The sequence below is a fragment of the Budorcas taxicolor genome, chromosome 5, assembly GCF_023091745.1.
Source record: "Budorcas taxicolor isolate Tak-1 chromosome 5, Takin1.1, whole genome shotgun sequence".
NCBI lineage: Eukaryota > Metazoa > Chordata > Mammalia > Artiodactyla > Bovidae > Budorcas > Budorcas taxicolor.
In genome coordinates, this window is record NC_068914.1 from 146,881,869 (window position 1) to 146,903,310 (window position 21,442).

General features: G+C 48.2%; 1 pseudogene; it reads left to right on the forward strand.

Annotated features, from left to right (window-relative positions):
- The first annotated feature begins 2,927 nt into the window (after positions 1–2,927).
- On the forward strand, positions 2,928–9,697 carry LOC128048248 (complement C1r subcomponent-like; annotated as a pseudogene).
- The last annotated feature ends 11,745 nt before the right edge of the window (positions 9,698–21,442 follow it).

The window sequence follows — 21,442 nt, forward strand, 5'->3', positions numbered from 1 at the left end:
CTTCTAGCAGTACGTCTTCCAGCCTCATCATGGTAAACACACAACACACACACAGACACACACACACTGCCGTCCAGATACTAATGTGAAATTTACTAGACCAGATGCACCTTCCTTCTTTTTCAAGATCTTTTTTTATTTAGACCATTTTTAAAGTCTATTGAATTGGTTACAATATTGCTTCTGTTTTATATTTTGATTTTTTTTTTTTTTTTTTTTTTTACCACAAGGCATGTGAGATCCTAGCTCCCCAACCAGGGATCAAACCCTCGCCCCCTGCATTGGAAGGCTAATTCTTAACCACTGGACCCCCAGGGAAGTCCCGAGATGCCCCTTCTGTCTTGCCCCTGGATCTGGCCCTCACCCTCTCCCCTGTCTTCTGTCCCTCCTCAGCTGACAAGGGCACAGATCATGGCGAGGGTCATGTCGTGGGTCAGCCCTGCTAGCAGATTCACTCCTTGGCTCTGACATACACGCCTGCTGGGGAAACCCTCCAACCTGGATCCACCTGGCCCCTTCAGCGCTCCTGCTCTCAGACTACACTCAGTGATGACCTGCTCACTGCCTCACAGGGAGCTGCCCCAGGGCCTGGGAATGCGCCTGGCACGTTAAATAGGTAGCTTCCAAATGGATAAGTGAGCGGGCAGGTGGAGAGATGGAGGAACTCATCCAATAGGGGAAACAAGCAGGGTAGATGACAGAGGCCTGAGAACTCAGATGTTGTTCTGGATCTGAGCCACCTGGGGGAACACATTGTCGCGGGGTTTCTGAGCCCTGGAGAGAAGGCTTTCCTAAAGAGCAGATGTTTAATACAGAACACGATGGCCTGAAGGATGGAAGATACAAGAGCCCTTTCTCCTTCTGGGGGCCTGACTTCTGCTGGGAAAACATGAAGTCACTGGTGGTCCACAGCCACCCTATTTGCCCAGCCCCAGGCTCCGTAACCCTCAGGGGCTCACACTCTGGACCAGATGCTGAGGATAAGAAGAAGTCTCCATCCTGTCCTCAACTGCCCTTGTTCCTCTAAGGAACAAGTTCATTGGCAGGCCTGAGTCCACTGAGGAGGGAGGAAGGGTTGTTTTGTTTTGTTGCTCCACTGCGTGTGGGATCTTAGTTCTCCAACCAGGGATCAAACCTACGCTCCTTGTATGGGAAGCTGGGAGTCCTAACCCCTGGACCACCAGGGAAGTCTAGGAGGGTCTTAAAACAGACCCTAGTGGTGCTTTGCAGTCGCAGCAACCCCCCACTCTACTTTTTAAAATTTCTTTATTAGCAGCACCACATGGCATGTGGTATCATAGTTCCCTGACCAGATGTCATACCCACACACCGTGCATTGGATACATGATGTTTTAACCACTAGACCATCAGGTAAGTTCCCTCTGTGTGTCACTGATGAGGGAAGCAGCGTGGGTCCCCAGGGCAACCAAGCTTCTCTCTCCTGTGTGTCCTCCTACACTTCCCATCTCTAATCTTGATCCTGTTCCATTATTCCGGGCATTCCTGGACCAGAGCTGCTGGCTGACTAAGGACAGGGAGAACAGGTTAATGGAGAGAGAAGGCCAGAAAAAAAAAAAAAAAAAAAAAAAAAAACCCTTAACTGTGATTTCTAGTGCCCTTTGGGTAGGAACCCTGAACACACAGCTGCAGTCCCCAGGAAGGGCCCTGAGGAAGGGGGCATTCCCGTCAGATTTAGAAAGTGGCATCTGGGCCTCAAACCCAAAGCTTTTCTGTTCCTAAAAATGCAGAATCTGTCTGCAATGTATGAGAGCCCACTTCGATTCTTGGGTCGGGAAGATCCGCTGGAGAAGGGATAGGCTACCCACTCCAGTATTCTTGGGCTTCCCTTGTGGCTCAGCTGGTAAAGAATCCGCCTGCAATGCAGGAGTCCTGGGTTTGATCCCTGGGTTGTGAAGATCCCCTGGAGAAGGGAAAGGCTGCCCACTCCAGTATTCAGGCCTGGAGAATTCCATGTACTGTTTAGTCCATGCGATCCCAAAGAGGCGGACACACCTGAGTGACTTTCACGGCTGCTACTAAAAATGCAGAACCATCTTTAGCCCTTATCCATGTGGGCCAGCAGGTGGGAGCACCATCAGATATTTCACAACCAAAACTAAATTAAATTGGAAACAGAATTTTTTTTCTGGTTTTGCTTATGCAAATAGCTCATTCCCTACAACCTTCCTCCTGGGAATGGTTTCCCGGAATGGTCACCACTTCCCCTCCACAGTCCCTCCCGACCCCTTCCCTCCTCTGCATGACCCTGCTCTCCCTGGTCACAGAGTGGATGAAGACCTTGTCATGAGAGTTAGAGATCCAACAACAGGCCTTAAGAAATGCAAGCCTGATGGGGACCAAGGAGGGAGGGAAACACAAAAGGGGATGATCCTGGACACAGGGGGGCCCCTGTGCCCAGACTTACTCAGAGAAGTGGGAGCACCCTCCCCCTCCCCATATATCATATTCCTCCAGTGTGCACACGCAGGAACACACTCAAACACATGCCCCATCCCTCCTCCTGGGGAGAAAGGAGACTCAGACCCAGGAGGTGAAGCCACACTGCCTTCCTCCTCCAGCTCATAAGGAGCAGCGATGTGGAGAGTCCCTCAGCCTGGAGGGTCAGTCTCCATGCCTTAGACCCTCTTCCATAGGTGGTCTCTCCCAGAGGCCTTGCTGAGCATGTGGGAGCCATTTCAGAGACCATGATTGGAAACCCTCACCCTCAGTTAACTGGTCCCAAGCCACGCGATTCCTGGAAGGGGAGCAGAGTGATGCAACAGGGCAGGGAGGAGGCTGGGGAGAGAGGTGGGGGGAGCGTGATGACCTCTGGACTGGACACTGGCCCCGGGGAGGAGCACCCAGTGCAGCAGCTGCAGAGACCAGCCTCCCCCCTGCAGCCTCCCCACCCACCCTAGGACATCTCCCTGAGATCTAGAATGGACCGAGAGGAAAATGCCCAGCGGTACGGCAATCCCGTCCCCTACCAGCCAGCAAGGGTCTGCACCCCTCTCGCCCTACAGACACCTTTTTCCTTTTGGCAGGTGGCTCTTATACCTCCTGCTGCCGGTCCTGTTCTACAGGGTTGGAGGCGCCATCCCCACCCCTCAGAAGCTCTCTGGGGAAGTGACATCCCCTCTGTTCCCCAAGCTTTGAGAGGACCACTGTGATCACAGTACCCACAGGGTACAGGGTGAAACTCACTTTCTGACAGTTTGACCTGGAGCCTTCGGAAGGTTGTTTCTATGACTATGTCAAGGGAGGGGGCAGATGAGGGGGGTGGGCAGAGGGAGAACTGAGTGTCTCTGGAACCTGGGGACCCAGGTTCTGACCAGCCTGGATAGGACACCCTGCCTGGGGACACAGCCCCAAGCTGGTGAAAGCTGATGGCCAGGTGGGGCTCTGGAAGTCCAGGGGTGTCGAGGATGGAAGGCCACTGGTCTGAGAGACCATCGTGGAGCAAAGAGGGGGGAAACAGAGAGGGAGGGGACGGGCCCTGTTCTTGGGGAATGCACTGTCCACAGGAGTCAGAAAAACCTTCCCTGTCTGCTTACTTGCCCGGAGGATTTTGGAAACTTCCTTGCCTCGGTTTCCCTGTTGCCATGGAGAGTGTCACCACTCCATGGCTGCCTCCTCACCAGGAACACAGGGATGTGGGGAAGCGGCTTGTGTGTGGTGGTGGCTCAAGGGTGGTCTGCAGCCAGGACAGTGGGCTCAGTCCCCTCTCCTCTGTCACGACCAAGGGCCCGTCCCAGTCCCTCTTTCTACATCCAATAAAAATGAGATTCCTGGAGACTTCCCCAGTGGTCCAGTAGCTAACACTCTGTGCTCCCAAGGCAGGAGGCACAGGTTTGATTCCTGGGGAACTTAGGTGGGGAACTAGGATTCCACATGCACAGCCTAAAAATAAAATAAAAATTTTTTAATGAGATTCTTGATTCAGGATCCAGATAGAGCCTACACACAACCCATAAATACTATTTCCAGGAGATCCCCTGGAGGGTATAAAAGAATACCATGAAAATGCCATATCTTCCCAGCCTAGAGGACTTGAGATGTCAGCAGTATTGGTAGGGAGGGTCCTGGTAGCAGGCAAAGTGGGGATGAGATAGGAGGAGGGACGTCTTCTGTTTTGCAGAAGTTAAGGAATCTGTGAAGGAAGAGGTAAGGAGAGCTCAGTGATGCTTGCTAAGCTGGCAGGTCCCAGATGCTCACACTCAGCTGAATATCAGGAGTCATGGCTGGACAGGAATGGGTTGACCAAAACAAGCTGGAAGGACAGGACAGAGGGTAAAGCAGACCACCCAGGCTCTAGGGATGAAGGAATGATAGAAACCGGGAAGAGGTAACCAGGATTCCAGTGGGAGACGGACACAGGAGGAGGTGGGGGGTGAAGAAAGGTCTGACACACATTGTTGTTCCGTCACTAAGTCCTATCTGACGCCTTGCAAACCCATGGAATGCGGCACGCCAGGCTTCCCTGTCCTTCACTGTCTCCCAGAGTTTGCTCAAACTCATGTCCATTGGGTCGGTGATGCTATTCAAACATCATTCATCTGTCGTCCCCTTCTCCTCCTGCCCTCACTCTTTCCCAGCATCAGGGTCTTTTCCAATGAGTCAGCTCTTCGCATCAGGTGGCCAAAGTATTGGAGATTCAGCTTCAACCTCAGTCTTTCCAATGAATATTCAGGGTTGATTTCCTTTAGGATTGACTGGTTTGATCTATCTGTTGTCCAGGGGATTCTCAAGAGTCTTCTCCAGCATCATGATTTGAAGGCATCAATTTTTCAGCACGCAGCCTTTGTTATGGTCCAGCTCTCACATCCATACATGAATACTGGAAACACCATATCTCTGACTACTTTGTCGGCAACTGATGTCTTGACTTTTTAATATGCTGCCTAGGTTTGTCACAGATGGGGCACATAAAAAGGAGGGCCAATGTCCCAGGCACGGGATAATGTTCAAGGTCAGCTAATAGGGATGCAGGACAGAGGAAAGGCCCCTGGGGAAGTTGCAGCAGCCAGAGCCCAGCAGGTAGAGAGCAGTTGGAGGCTGTCCAGAAGGGGGCGGGATCACTTCTGTGGTTCAGGAGAAGGATGACCCTCACCGACCTTCATGATGTTCCATGTGGGGCATGTCCCTTCAACAGCTTGTCCCCCTGTCCCTCCTCCACAGATCTCCGCTGATAAGAAGACCCTAGGGATGTTCTGTAGGCAGCTGGGCTCTCCCCTGGGCAACCCCCCCGGAAGGATGGAATTCATGTCCCAAGGAAACAAGATACTGCTGACCTTCCACACAGACTTCTCCAACGAGGAGAACGGCACCGACATATTCGACAAGGGCTTCCAGGCCCACCACCAAGCCGTAGGTGAGTGGTGCCTATACTGGGCTCCTGGCCTCGTACTGAATGAAAGATAGAATTTGGGATTCTTAAATCCGAAGAAGCGGGAAGCCTGGCCTGCGGGTTCCCACCCCTCCCACTGAAGTTCCAGTACAGTCCTTCTCAGTTCTCACACGGCCCTGTGCTCTCTCCAAGTCAAGGACTGCAGGCAGCCCCGAAGCCTGCCCAACGGGACCTTCAATTACAATGCCAGAGAGGGGGTGAACACCTACAAGGCCCGTATCCAGTACTGCTGCCACGAGCCCTTCTACAAGATGCACACCAAAGACGGCACAAGCGAGTCTGAGCGAGGTAGGGACACGTGCAAATGGCTGTCTTCTCCCTTTTGTTGGGAATCTTCTGCAATTTCTTCCAACGGAATCTCCAAGGAGGGAATATTAAGATATTTATCCCGGGCACTGGTTTCAGGGGTACCAAGAGGCTTCTAATAAGGTTGAAGATGGAGACACTTGAGCTGATAGAAAGAAAGACCTGAATCTCATAAACAGCTCTCTCTCATCACCACCATCACCATCACCATCAAAACCACGACCATCACTACCTGCTGGGGTCCAGCCCCGGTGGATCCAGGGAATTCGAAGGGGAGACGGAGTCAGCGTCCTAAGAAAGAACTATTTAATTAGAAATATAAAGAGAGATTAGGAAAGAATAGTGTAGTAGGAAAATAAGTGTAGAAAAGAGGCTGAATAACTTGGTTTACGTGGAATACCAATAAAACCTCGAGACAAGAGGTTTGCACCACCTACATAGGCTGCAGGCGTCCTCCCGTTCTCCCGAAGGAGAGGAGACACTAAGGCCTCCCCGGTCGGATCTTAGAAGCCCAGGAAAAATTAGTAGGCTTGGCGAGCATCCATGCCCCAGATGGGAATTCAGCCAGAAAGTGAAAGAAAGAACGACATGAGAAGAACAGTCTTTCCAGAAACTGGTCCATTTTCTTTATTTTCCAGGTTTGCTTATATACTTTTTGTTACACACAGAGATAGAATACAGAGTCACGCGGGGTCAGCAGACCTGACCCTTGTCAAAATCAGGTGCTTCATACAAATGTATACAAAGGTCTTAGGGGCTTTACATCATCTTCTGGCCATGAGGCCTGCTGACATTTTATGGCCCTTCCTTCTGATAACGGTCAGTCAACCAGAAAACTTATTCTTCCAGGGGTGATTTTTCTTAAAACAGGCTCCACCTTCCGAAGGCACCAGATAAAGTTGCATTCCTACAGGGTGAGGGTGTAGGGGGTTACAATTAAGAAAGGAATTTACTTAGCCTAAAGTTCAACATGATTAATATCAAAGGTTAATACCTATTTCTCCTATATGCTAGTTATAATCATTTATGTGTATAAGGGCAGGGAATATGGAGACTTGGCAGCAAATATTGGCCCAACAAATGAAAACCCTTCACCACTAATACTATACTAATAATTTTCTAACTTCTCAAAAGAGTCTGTATTTAGAAAGTTTAAAGCATCTCGTGCCTCTCGTGGTTGGGAGGCTGTGAACAATCGCATGTGTCCGGACGAACCTGTCAGGCAAGCTACAGAACTTTCAGAGGAGTTTGTAAGTTGAAACACTCTTGTCACGCCCAGGAATTTTTATTAACTGGAGCTGTAAGTTAACTCCTTCTCTGAGAGAGGTGTTGGAGAACAGCCCCCCGTAAAGTCAGAGGTGTAGGTGAGAGCATGAAGCAGTAAAGTAGGCAGACTCTGGTTTTGGGGGTAGATGCTCGGGAACAGGGGGTCTCTTGAGGCTCGATCCCGCCTTTGCGTATGCCGAGCCTCCTTCCTCATGACCTTTGCCATGGCCGGAGTTCCTCACGCTGGCTCCTGGCAACTACCACTGCCATCAGCATTACCACCACCACTGGCACCATCATTACACCACTATCACAATCACCATCATGACCCCCACCCCCACCCCCACCCGCACTACAGGTTTAGCAGTGGGGTTTTCTCAGCATTCTCCCCACATCCCCTCTTAGGTTGCTGTGTTGTGACTTTTTGCATTTCTAGACTACTCTCAAACTCATCTATGGTTATCTTAAAAACTTTTTTAAAATAAAAGAAATCACATGCCTTGTAGGTTTGAAATGTGCAAAACAGAAAAACAATCTTATTTATATGCTGTATATGGTATTATTTAAGAACTCAGCTTTGAAGTCCAACAGTCCTCCCTTTGCATCTTGGTTCTGGCACTTAGAAGTTATATGACCTCGTGCAAAAAAATTTAAACCCAGTTTCTTCGTCTCTAGTGTTAATCATTCAGTTGTGTCAGACTCTTTTTCGACCCCATGGATTATAGCCCACCAGGCTCCTCTGTCCATGGAATTCTCCAGGCAAGAATACTGGAATGGGTTGCCATTTCTCTCTCCAGGGGGTCTTCCCAACCCAGAGATTGAACCTGTGTCTATCACATCTTTTGCATTGGCAGGGTTCTTTTCCACTATCTCTGCCTGGGAAGCTGAAAAGCATCACCGTGGTGCTTCAGTGACATAACACAGGTAAAGTGTTGAGCATCAAGCAGGGTTTGTTGTCCACAATCAGAAGACATAACTACGGGGAATTCCCTGATGGTCCAGCAGGTAGGACTCCACATTTTCACTGCTGAGGACTCAAGTTCAATCCATAGTTGGGGAACTAATATCTGCCCTGCTCGGCCAAACAAATTCCCCCCTCCAAACAAACAAACAAACAAAAAATAGCTCCCAATATAATCCACAACTCAGCACCAAGATGCAATCGTTGATGAGATCTTCCTGATAAGTTCCTTCCAGTTTTTGTGTCAACTTTCACACATAAGGATCACACTGAATATGAGTTAAGTATTCTGATTTTTCCATTTAGCATCAAAACAAAAACATACACATGGTGCCCCTTAGACTTTCAATATCCTATCTGCAGATATTTGAACCTTTCCCTTTGTTCCTCGTCTGCTGTGTTCTTGCTTTGGTGCTCTTGGCCCCTGCCCATGACTCTCAAGCCTGAGCTCAGGCCTCTCTCCCCTGTGCAGGGCTGTACACCTGCACGGCTCAGGTAGCGTTTGAAAGAACGAGCTGGCAAGAGAGAAGATGCCTCGGTGTTTGCCAGGTGAGTGGAAGCCCTCCACTGTCTTCTGTGGCCTTGGCAGCCATGCAGGGCCTCAGAGGAGGGGTGGCATAGACAAGAGAGAGACAGTCCAGCTGAAGCTGAAGACGGACATGGGGCATCTGAAAAAAGGAGAGGAGATGCCCCAGGAGAATGGCGGAGGGACCCAGAGAGCTGGCCCTGTCCTGATAATCCTGGACTTTTCACTGAGCAGATGGGAGATCAAGATTAAATAAAAAGGGTAAGAAAAGCCCTGGGGAAGAATAAACAAGAACAAGGAGAGGTGGCTGACAATATGCCAAAGATGGTGGGTTGGGGAGGATGAAGAGAGAGGAAAGGGCCCTGAGCCAAAAGAGGGGCAAAGCGGAGGGAAAGGCCATGTAGGGAGGTCGGCGGATGGGCACTGATGTTTCTCTCCCTGAACCCATCTTCTCCTCTCCAGTGTGCGGGAAGCCAGTCCACCTGGTCGAGCAGAGGCAGCACATCATTGGAGGCCAGAAGGCCAAGCTGGGCAACTTCCTCTGGCAGGCCTACACCAACATCCATGGGCCCGGGGGCGGTGCACTTCTGGGGGACTGCTGGATCCTCAAGGCCGCACACACCATCAACCCCAAGGACCTCCAGAAGCAGGGCAACGTCAGCGTGGATGTATTCCTGGGCCACACAACATGGAAGAGATCATCAAGCTGTCCAACTACCCGGTCCGTAGGGTCATAATCCACCCGGACTACCACCAGAAAGAGTCCCACAATTTTGAGAGGGACATCACCCTCCTGGAGCTGGAAAATAGCATCACCCTGGGCCCCAATCTCCTTCCCATCTGCCTCCCAGACAATGAGACCCTCTATGACCTAGGTCTCATGGGCTATGTTAGTGGCTTTGGGATCATAGAGGAGAGAATTTCTCACGACCTCAGGTTTGTCTGTCTGCCGGCAGCTAGGCAAGAGACTTGCGAGCGCTGGCTCCGGCAAAAAAACAGGAATGATGTGTTTTCTGAAAACATATTCTGTGCTAGGAGCCCAACCTTAAAGCATGACGTCTGCCATGGGGATGCCGGAGGGGTCTTTGCAGTGAGGGATAAGAAAAATGACCACTGGGTGGCCATGGGCATGATGTCCTGGGGCATCGGGTATGGTGAAGGGTATGGGCTCTACACCAATCTCCTCAACTACGTGGACTGGATCAAGAAAGAGATGGAAGTGGAAGACTGAGCTCAGGATTGCCTAGGTCAGAATCCAGAGAGCAGTGACCAGTTGTTGATAACTGCTAAGAATCCGTATTAAAATCACTAATGCAGAAAGATACCATGTGAAAGACACCATTTCTCTTCTCTATAATCCCACCCATGTTCTTCACCTGAAACAACTTAAAGGGCACCTTTATTTCACCCAAGAATTGCAGAAGAAACCATAATCTCTAGTTATCACTGTCCTCTTCCTTGTTTATACCACCGGGTAACTGAATATAGAACACCTTCCAGATAAGGTTTTATGAGAAAGCCCATGGGGTAAAATAAATTAAAAGCAGTGTTTAATAAATATAAATCTATTTAGTGAGTTTAGGACTTCCCTGATGGCTCAGCTTCCTGACCTGCATACAGATTTCTCAAGAGGCAGGTCAGGTGGTCTGGTATTCCCATCTCTTTCAGAATTTTCCAGTTTATTGTGATCCACACAGTCAAAGGCTTTGACATAGTCAATAAAGCAGAAGTAGATTTTTTTTGGTACTCTCTTGCTTTTTCCATGATCCAGCGGATGTTGGCAATTTGATCTCTGGTTCCTCTGCCTTTTCTAAAACCAGCTTGAACATCAGGAAGTTCATGGTTCACATATTGCTGAAGCCTGGCTTGGAGAATCTTGTGCATTACTTTACTAGCATGTGAGATGAGCACAATTGTGCAGTAGTTTGAGCATTCTTTGGCATTGCCTTTCTTTGGAATTGGAATGAAAACTGACCTTTTCCAGTCCTGTGGCCACTGCTGAGTTTTCCAAATTTGCTAACATATTGAGTGCAGCACTTTCACAGCATCATCTTTCAGGATTTGAAAGAGCTCAACTGGAATTCCATCACCTCCACTAGCTTTGTTCATAGTGATGCTTCCTAAGGCCCACTTGACTTCACATTCCAGGATGTCTGGCTCTAGATGAGTGATCACACCATCGTGATTATCCAGGTTGTGAAGATCTTTTTTGTACAGTTCTTCTCTGCTGGATCATGGAAAAAGCAAGAGAATTCTAGGAAAACATCTATTTCTGCTTTATTGACTATGCCAAAGCCTTTGACTGGGTAGATCACAATAAACTGGAAAATTCTGAGAGAGATGGGAATACCAGACCACCTGACCTGCCTCTTGAGAAATCTGTATGCAGGTCAGGAAGCAACAGTTAGAACTGGACATGGAACAACAGACTGGTTCCAAATAGGAAAAGGAGGACGTCAAGGCTGTATATTGTCACCCTGCTTATTTAACTTATATGCAGAGTACATCATGAGAAACGCTGGGCTGGAAGAAACACAAGCTGGAATCAAGGTTGCCAGGAGAAATATCAATAACCTCAGATATGCAGATGACACCACTCTTATGGCAGAAAGTGAAGAACTAAAAAGCCTCTTGATGAAAGTGAAAGAGGAGAGTGAAAAAGTTGGCTTAAAGCTCAACATTCAGAAAACGAAGATCGTGGCATTCGGTCCCATCACTCCATTGGAAATAGACAGAGAAACAGTGGAAACAGTGTCAGACTTTATTTTGGGGGGCTCCAAAATCACTGCAGATGGTGACTGCAGCCATGAAATTAAAAGACACTTACTCCTTGGAAGAAAAGTTATGACCAACCTAGACAGCATATTCAAAAGCAGAGACATTACTTTGCTGACTAAGGTCCGTCTAGTCAAGGCTATGGTTTTTCCAGTAGTCATGTATGGATGTGAGGGTTGGACTGTGAAGAAAGGTGAGCGCCAAAGAATTGATGCTTTTGAACTGTGGTGTTGGAGAAGACACTTGAGAGTCCCTTAGACTACAAGGAGATCCAACCAGTCCATTCTGAAGGAGATCAGCCCTGGGATTTCTTTGGAAGGAATGATGCTAAAGCTGAAGCTCCAGTACTTGGGCCACCTCATGCGAAGAGTTGACTCATTGGAAAAGACTCTGATGCTGGGAGAGATTGGGGGCAGGAGGACAAGGGGACGACAGAGGATGAGATGGCTGAATGGCATCACGGACTCGATGGACATGAGTCTGAGTGAGCTCCGGGAGTTGGTGATGGACAGGGAGGCCTGGCATGCTGCGATTCATGGGGTCGCAAAGAGTCGGACACGACTGAGCGACTGAACTGAACTGAACTGAACTGATGGCTCAGCCGTAAAGAATCCACCTGCCAATGCAGGGTTTGATCCCTGACCAGGAAGATCCCACGTGTGGCTCAGCAACTAAGCCCACGCACCTGCACTCTACAGCCTTCCAGCCACAACTACTGAAGCTGCGTCCCCTAGAGCCTGTGCTGGGCAACAAGAGGAGCCACCGCAATGAGAAGCCCAGACAGCAACAAAGACCCAGCATAACCAAAACTGAATGAATTAATTTAAAAAAATATTTAGTAAGAGTATCTCTGAAATATTTACTTAGGAAGGCAATGAGAACAATTAAGTTGCTGCCCACATTTATCATTAGAGTTGTAGATAATTTATCTCTGTATTTTGTTTTGATTATACACTACAAAGAAAATCCTTATTTTCCCACATACATAGTTGCAGATATAAGAGCATTTTTAACATCTCACTTTCCAACCTCTAAATATTCCTTAGGAGAAGAATGCTATGAAATTTTTTTTCCCAAACTGAGTCACTAATAGGACTTTTATCTTTTTAATCGTTTATTTACATATGTATGTATTTATTTTTTGGCCACCCCTAGCAGCATGTGGGATCTTAGTTCCCTAACCCGTAATGGAACCTGCACCCCCTGGAGTGGAAGTACAGAGTCTTAACCACTAGACAGCTGGGGAAGTGCATTAACAATATTTTCAAATAATTCATATTTTTAAGATATATTTAAAGGCCAGAGAAGGGCCCAAAGCTTGGGATAAGCGTTATACATATTTATGCCAGAATATTATCATGATATTATTGCACAACCAACTCTGCTGGACTTGTCTGAACAACTTTACTCCAGTTGAGTCACACAGGCCTGAAATTAAGAATATCAAGGCAGAGTTAAAACATTCCCGAAAAGTGATGGGTTTGTAAGTCCACATGTAGGTCCACAATCCCTTATCTGACACCCTCAAGTCCACGTGACATTCAGTGTCCATCATTTTACAGATTTCAGAAATGCAGTGTACTGCCTGTGTAATGTAGTATCAGTACATTACAGCAGCATCCAGGGCAGCACCCTGCAAGAACACAGGTAAGTGAAGTAAGTCAGAAAGAGAAAAACAGGTATCATATATTACCACACACGTGTGGAATCTAGAAAAATGGTACAGGGCAGGAATGGAGTCACAGACCTAGAGAATGAAACAGCCCATGTCTTTTGAGTCAAACATTGCCTTTCTAACCCAGTCTAACTGGTGTCTCAGGTTTTACTCCAGAGCCACAGATAGCTTAAAGCTACACATAGTATCAAACACTCAAAATATTAAACGGAGTTACTTTTAGTGGTAGTTTGGCTGTTTGTTTTCCTCTATTCTGCATTATTTGCTAAATTTTATTTAATGAGAATATATTAGTTTTATTTATCTTTATTTTTATGTCTAGACACACATCTAGATATATATTTTTTGCCTTGGCAGGGAGAAACATATCTTGTTTTCAATAATAAAAATAAATAAGATAAATAAAAGTAAGAGATACTCATTAAGTAAAATTTAGCAAATAGTGGAATCTATACATCTGTATTTATATATCTAGGTATAGATAGAGGTAAAAACAGATATAGGTGCAGGTATATAGATATATAGATATAAATATATCCACAGAAGGAAAATTTCCATTGCCTTAAGAGAGATACTTTTTTCTCCCCAGAATCAAATCTTGAAAGTCATGATCAATATAACAATATCTTTAATACTGGTTTCAAAACAAGTGTCTGAGAAATCATCACAGCCATTTCTTCTTTCTGCCCAGGATGTAAGTCAAGGGTATAACACAAAGTATAAAGGAAGTGAAAGTGTTAGTCACTCAGTCATGTCCAGCTCTTTGCAATCCTATGAACTGTAGCCCTCCAGACTCCTCTGCCCATGGAATTCTCCAAGCAAGAATACTGGAGTGGGTTGCCATTTCCTTCTCCAGGGGATCTTCCCAACCCTGGAATAGAACCTGGGTCTTCTGCACTGCAGGCAGATTCTTTATCCACCAGGGAAGCCCAACACTATGTATAAGTCAAGGTTGTTGTGTGTGGCTGGGCAGAGTGGGGGTCAGGCTGGGGCTGAGCTAACGAGGTCCAGTCATGCTACATGCCATCAGGACAGAACTCAGAACCCCTAGGACAGATGGGAGAGCTCCTGCCAGGACTTCTGGGACCACCTGTCCTACCTGTACGCTTGCCATCCTACCTCCATGGTACACACACACACACACATATACACACACTGCCGTCCAGATACTAATGTGAAATTCGCTAGACCAGATGCCCGTTCTTTCTTCTAAGATTTTTTTTTTATGTAGACCATTTTTAAAGTCTATTGAACTTGTTGCAATATTGCTTTTGTTTTATGTTTCAGATTTTTGACAGCAAGGAATATGAGATCCTAGCTCCACACACAGGGATCAAACCCTCGCCCCCTGCATTGGAAGGCTAATTCTTAACCACTGGACCCCCAGGGAAGCCCTGAGATGCCCCTGGATCTGGCCCTCACCCTCTCCTCTGTCTTCTGTCCCTCCTCAGCTGACAAGGGCACAGATCATGCCGAGGGTCATGTAGTGGGTCAGCCCTGCCAGCAGATTCACTCCGTGGCTCTGACATACACGCCTGCTGGGGAAACCCTCCAACCTGAATCCACCTGGCCCCTTCAGCGCTCCTGCTCTCAGACTACACTCAGTGATGACCTGCTCACTGCCTCACAGGGAGCTGCCCCAGGGCCTGGGAATGCGCCTGGCACGTTAAATAGGTAGCTTCCAAATGGATAAGTGAGCGGGCAGGTGGAGAGATGGAGGAACTCATCCAATAGGGGAAACAAGCAGGGTGACGACAGAGGCCTGAGAACTTAGAGGCTGTTCTGGATCTGAGCCTCCCGGGGGAACACATTGTCGTGAGGTCTCTGAGCCCTGGAGAGAAGGCTTTCCTAAAGAGCAGATGTTTAATACAGAACACGATGGCCTGGAGGAAGGGAGACAGGAGCCCTTTCTCCTCCAGGGGCCTGGCTTCTGCTCGGAAAAGATGAAGTCACTGGTGGTCCACAGCCACCCTGTTTGCCCAGCTCCTGACGCTCTGACCCTCAGGGGCTCACACTCTGGACCAGATGCTGAGGATAAGAGGATGTCTCCAACCCATCCTCAGCTGCCCTTGTTTCCCTAAGGGACAAGTTCATCAGCAGGCCTGAGTCCATTGAGGGGGGAGGAAGGGTTTTTTTTCTATTTTTGGCTGGGATCTTAGTTCCCCCACCAGGGATCAAACCCATGTCCCCTACTTGGAAGCTGGGAGTCCTAACCCCTGGACCACCAGGGAAGTCCTGGGAGGGTCTTGAAACAGACCCTAGTGGTGCTTTGCGGTCACAGTAGCCTCTGTTCTATGTGTCATTTTTGTAAATTTCTTTATTAGCAGCACCACATGGCATGTGGGATTTTAGTACCCTGGCCAGAGATCGAACCCACACCCCCTGCATTGGATACATGGTGTTTCAACCACTGGACCTTCAGGTTAGCTTCCTCTACGTGTCATTGCTGAAGGAGGCGGGGCGGGGCCCCAGGGCAACCAAGCTTGTCTCTCCTCTGCGTCCTCCTACACTTCCCATCTCTAATCCTTGCTCCTGTTCCATTATTCTGGGCATTGAACCCTGGTTGTTCCTGGAACAGAGCTGCTGGCTGACTAAGGACAGGAAGAACGGGGTTAACGGAGAAAAGAAGGCCAGGAAACAACCCGCCTCAACTGCAATTTCCAGTGTCCTTTGGGTAGGAACCCTGAACACACAGCCACAGTCCCCAGGAAGGCCCTGAGGAAGGGGGGATTCCCATGAGATTTAGAAAGGGACACCTGGGCCTCCAACCCAAGGTTTTTCTGTCCCCAAAAGCCCATCCCTAGCCCTTCCTGGGCTACCAGGGTGGCCCAGAGGGCAAAGAAGCCACATGCAATGTGGTAGACCGGGGTTCTATCCCGGGTTTGGGAATATCCCCTGGAGGAGGGCATGGCAACCCACTCAAGTATTCTTGCCTGCAGAATCCCCATGGACCGAGGGGCCATGGGGTTACAAAGACACGAGTGACTAAGCACAGCACAGCAGGTCCCCATCCAGGCCAGCAGGTGGCAGCACCATCAGGGATTTCAAAACTAAATAAACTGGAAACAGAATTTTTTTTCGTGGGTTTCCTTTATGAAAATATTTCATTCCCTACAATCATCCTCACAGAATTGTTTGCCCATTTCCCCTCCACAGCGCCTCCCTCCACCTTCCCTCCTCTGCACGACCCTGATCTCCCTGGACACAGAGTAGATGAAGACACTGTCATGAGAGAGACCCAACAACAGGCCTTGAAAAACATGAGTAAGCCTGGTGGGGACCCAGAAAGGAGGGAGACACCAGAGGGGACAACCCTGGACACGGGCTGCCCCCTGTGCTCAGAGTCTTTCAGAGAGGTGGGCGCACCGTGCCCCTCCCCCTACACCTGATCCCTCCAGCGTGCACACGCATGCACACTCACAAACACAAGCCCCATCCCTCCTCCTGGGGAGAAAGGAGACTCAGACCTCAGGTGAGGCCACACTGCCTTCCTCCTCCAGCTCATCCGGAGCAGCAAGGTGGGGGGTAGTCCCTCGGCCTGGAGGGTCGGCCTCTGTGCCTGAGACCCTCTTCCATAGGTGGTCTCTCCCAGAGGCCTGGATAGTTGAAGGAAGGCTTCCCCAAAGAGCAGACATTTAATACAGAACCCGATGGCCTGGAGGAAGGGAGACAGGAGCCCGTTCTCCTCCCAAGGCCTGGTTTCCGCTCAGAAAAGACCAAGTCACTGGTGGTCCACAGTCACAGTGTTTGCACAGCCCCAGGTGCTGTGACCCTCAGGGGCTCACACTCTGGACCAGACGCTGAGGATAAGAGGATGTCTCCAACCCGTCCTCAGCTGCCCTTGTTTCCCTAACGGACAAGTTCATTGGCAGGACTGAGTCCATCGTGAGGAGGAGGAAAGTTTTCTTTCTTTTTTTTTTTTCAGTTGCACTGCACGTGGGATTTTATTTCCCCGACAAGGGATCAAACCCATACCCCTTGCATTGGAACCTCAGAGTCTTAACCATTGATTTTTGTTCAGCCACTCAGTCGTGTCTGACTCTTCACGACCCCATGGACTGCAGCAAGCCAGGCTTCCCTGTGCTTCACCATCTCACCATCTTGCTAAAACTCATGTACATTGAGTCGCTGATGCTATCCAATCATCTTGTCCTCTGTTGTCCCCTTTTCTCCTGCCTTTAATCTTTGCCAGCATGAGGGTCTTTTCTGATGAGTCGGGTCTTCCTCAGGTGGCCAAAGTATTGGAGCTTCAGCTTCAGCATCAGTCTTTCCAATGAATTTTCAGGACTGATTTCCTTTAGGATGGACGGGTTTCATTTAGGTCCACACCATTTCTGTCCTTTATTGTGTCCATCTTTGCATGGAATTCTCCCATGGTATCTCTAATTTTCTTGAAGAGATCTCTAGTCTTTCCCATTCTATTGTTTTCCTCTATTTCTTTGCATTGATCACTGAGAAAGGCTTTCTTATCTCTCCTTGCTGTTCTTTGGAATTCTGCATTCAGACGGGTATATCTTTCCTTTTCTTCTTTGCCTTTCACTTCTCTTCTTTTCTCAGCTATTTGTATAGCCTCCTCAGACAACCAATTTGCCTTTTCACATTTCTTTTTCTTGGGGATGGATTTGATGTACAATGTCATGAACCTCCATCCATAGTTCTTCAGGTACTCTATCGGGTCTCCTCCCTTGAATCTATTTATCACTTCCACTGTATAATCAATCATAAGAGATTTCATTTTGGTCATACCTGAAAGGCCTAGTGGTTTTCCCTACTCTCTTCAATTAAAGTCTGAATTTTGCAATAAGGCGTTCCTGATCTTTAGCCACACTCAGCTCCTGGTCTTGATCTGCTGACTGTATAGAGCTTCTCCATCTTCGGCTGCAAAGAATATAGTCAATCTGATTTCACTATTGACCATCTGGTGATGTCCAAGAGTCATCTGTTGTGCTGTTGGAAGAAGGTGTTTACTAAGACTAGTGCTTTCTCTTGGCAAAACTCTGTTAACTTTTGTCCTGCTTCATTTTGTACTCCAAGGCCAAACTTGCATCTTACTCCAGATATCTCTTGACTTCCTACTTTTGCATTCCAGTACCCTACGATGAGCTGACTCATTTGAAAAGACCCTGATGCTGGGGAAGATTGAGGGCAGGAGGAGAAGGGGACGACAGAGGATGAGATGGTTGGATGGCATCACCTACTCAATGGACATGAGTTTGGGTGGGCTCTGGGAGTTGGTGATGGACAGGGAGGCCTGGCGTGCTGTGATTCATGGGGTCGCAAAGAGTCGGACAAGACTGAGCAACTGAACTGAACTGAATTGACCTTGATTCATGGAACTAACATTCCAGGTTCCTGTGCAATATTGTTCTTTACACCATTGAACTTCACTTTCACCACCAGTCACATCCACAACTGGACATTGTTTCCACTTTGGCTCTTCCTCTTATTCCTTCTGGAGCTGTTCATTGGCTCTTCTCCAGTAGCATATTGGGCACTTACCGACCTGGGAAGTTCATCTTTCAGTGTCATGTCTTTTTGCCTTTTCATACTGGACCACCAGGGAAGTCCTGTTTTAAGATAGACTCTAATGGTGCTTTGGGGTCATGGCAGTCCCAGTTCTACATTTCGTTTTTTAAAATTTCTTTATTAGAAGCACCACATGACATGTGGGATGTTAGTTCCCTGACCAGGTATCAAACCTGTTCCCTCTGCATCGGAAACATGGATTTTTAGCCACTATACCAAGTAAGTTTCCTCAACTTGTCCTTGTTGAGGGAAGCAGAGCAGGGCCCCAGGCCAACCAAGCTTCTCTCTCCTCTGTGCCCTCCTGTACTCCCCGCACTCCCCATCTCTAGCCCTTGTTCCTGTCCCATTATCCTGGGCACTGAACCCTGGTCATTCCTGGACCAGAGCAGCTGGCAGACTAAGGACAGGGAGAATGGGGTTAAGGGAGAAGAGACTGCCATCTCCACTGCTCTTTGGGTAGGAACCCTGAACATAGCCTGAACCCTGAACACAGAGGCAGTCATCAGAAAGGGCCTTGAGGAAGGCGGGGATTCCCATCAGATTTAGAAAGGGACATCGGGGCCTCCAACCCAAGGCTTTTCTGTCCCTAAAAATGCAGAAGCATCTCTAGCGCTTCCCTCTGTGGGCCAGCAGGTGGCAGCACAATCAGGGATTTCAAAACTAAATTAAACGGGGAAATTTTTTTTTTTTTTTTTTTTTTTGGTTTTCTGTATGCAAATAGTTCATCTCCTACAATCTTCCTTCCAGAATGGTTCCCCCCTTCCTTCTCCAAAGTCCGTCCCTCCCCCTTCCCTCCTCTGCATGACCCTGCTCTCCCTGGATGCAGAGTGAATGAAGACCTTGTCACGAGAGTCAGGGATCCAACAACAGGCCTTGAGAAATGTGAGTAAGCCTGATGGGGACAAAGGAGGGAGTGAGACACCAGAGGGGACGATCCTGGGCACGGGAGGACCACTGTGCCCATGATTACTCAGGGAGGTGGGAGCACCCTGCCCCTCCCCATACACCTTACTCCTCCAGTGTGCACACGCATGCACACTCGCAAACACTTGCCCCATCCTTTTTCCCAGGGAGAAAGGAGACTAGACCCAGGAAGTGAGGCCACACTGCCTTCCTCCTCCAGCTCATAGGGAGAAGCAAGGTGGGGGCAGGGGGTCCCTCGGCCTGGAGGGTCAGCCTCTGTGCCTGAGACCCTCTTCCATAGGTGGTCTCTCCCAGAGGCCTTGCTGAGCATGTGGGAGCCCTTTCAGAGACCATGACTGGAGACCCTCACCCTCAGTTAACTGGTCCAAGCCAGCCCAATCCCAGAAGGGGACAGAGTGAGGGGACAGACCAGGGAGGAGGCTGGGGAGAGAGGTGGGCGGAGTGTGATGACCTCTGGAATGGACACTGGCCCGGGAAGGAGCAGAGAGAACAGCAGCTGCATGGAGCAGCCGTCCCTTTCACCCACCGCGCCCACCCTGGAACATCTCCCTGGGATCTCGATCCCAATTCAGGGCGTCCGGGTTCCATACCTGGTCAGAGACCTAGATCCCACATGCCACAACTAAGAGTTCGCATGCCACAACTGAAATACCCTGCATGCCTCAACGAAGATGGAAGACCCTGCCTGCCACAGTCAAGACCCCGAGCAGCCGAGTAAATAAATAATATACAAATAAAATAAATAGTTCTCACAAAAAAGAAAAATACACAGAATTATAAATACAAAAAGAAAGAAAGAAATGCAGGCCATCTCCGCCTTTAAAGCAAATGTAGTGGTTGGATACTGACTTACACTCAGATCCAGACTGTGTGAAATGATGCTTTTTCCTCTTCCTGAAATCCCCTCCACGTCACTACACATCTAAATTATATCCACCCACCAAGGCGAGATTCAGATACAATCCAGTGTCCTTTACCCATAACCCTTGGGTCCAGATATGCTTCAGAACTCAAGATTTTGTGGCTTTTGGAAAAACCAGTGCAGGGAATTCCTTGGCAGTTCATTGTAGGGACCCCAGGTCTCATTGCTGAGAACTCAGGTTCAATCCCTGGTTGGGGAACTAAGATTCCCCAAGCCTCAAAACATGCCCCCTCCCAAGAAAAGACTCCTCCTGGCATAGAGACCCAATAGCTAACATCTTCTCCTGTGCCTCATCCCAAGGGGCTGGAATAATGCTCCATCATCACACATTAATATCTCTGCAGCTAAACAGATTGATCCTCACAATAAGTAGAATTAAGTTACCAATTAGTTATCATTAATTAAGTCAGTTTAGGTTAGGTTTTGGTGCCAAACGTGGGAAAAAAAACAAAACAAAACAAAACAAAACAAAAACAAAACACTTTGATTCCAGAGCCTTTCGGAATTTAGAGCTTCAGATAAGGGAACAAGGGGTGGTGGACCTGTACACCTCCTCATCTGAGCCTTCCCTGACTCCCCCAGCTCTCCTCTGTCCTTTGTCACTTTCTACCCCTGTCTTAGGGACTGCATTCCAACGAATCTACAACTTCATCAAGTGAAAATGCCCCTTTGTTTGACATACCCCTAGGAATTTTTTAAGTTGCCGAAGAAACCATCCCATATCATTGACTCCAAGATGCATTCAAATTCAGAAGTGTTCTAACAAACGATGCTGGATATTGTGGGGCCTGGCCTTCTTCAGAGCAGTTTATCACATTAACATCTATTCCAGAGTTATTGATATGGCAGTGAGCTGGGGTTTTCTTTGTTTGTTTGTTTTGTTTTGTTTTGTTTTTTGTTCATTTGGTTTTTTTGTTTGTTTTGCTGTGGACCACTTTTTAAGTCTTCATTGAATTTGTTACAATATTGCTTCTGTTTTATGTTTTGGGTTTTTTAGCCGCAAGGCATCTGGAATCTTAGCTCCTCAACCAGGGATTGAACCTACACTCCTGCCCTGGAAGGCAAAGTGTTAACCACTGGACTGCCTGGGAAGTCCCTGGGAGAGAGTTTTTAAATATAAATGTCAGTACTTGGTGGACTGTTTGAGCTATTAA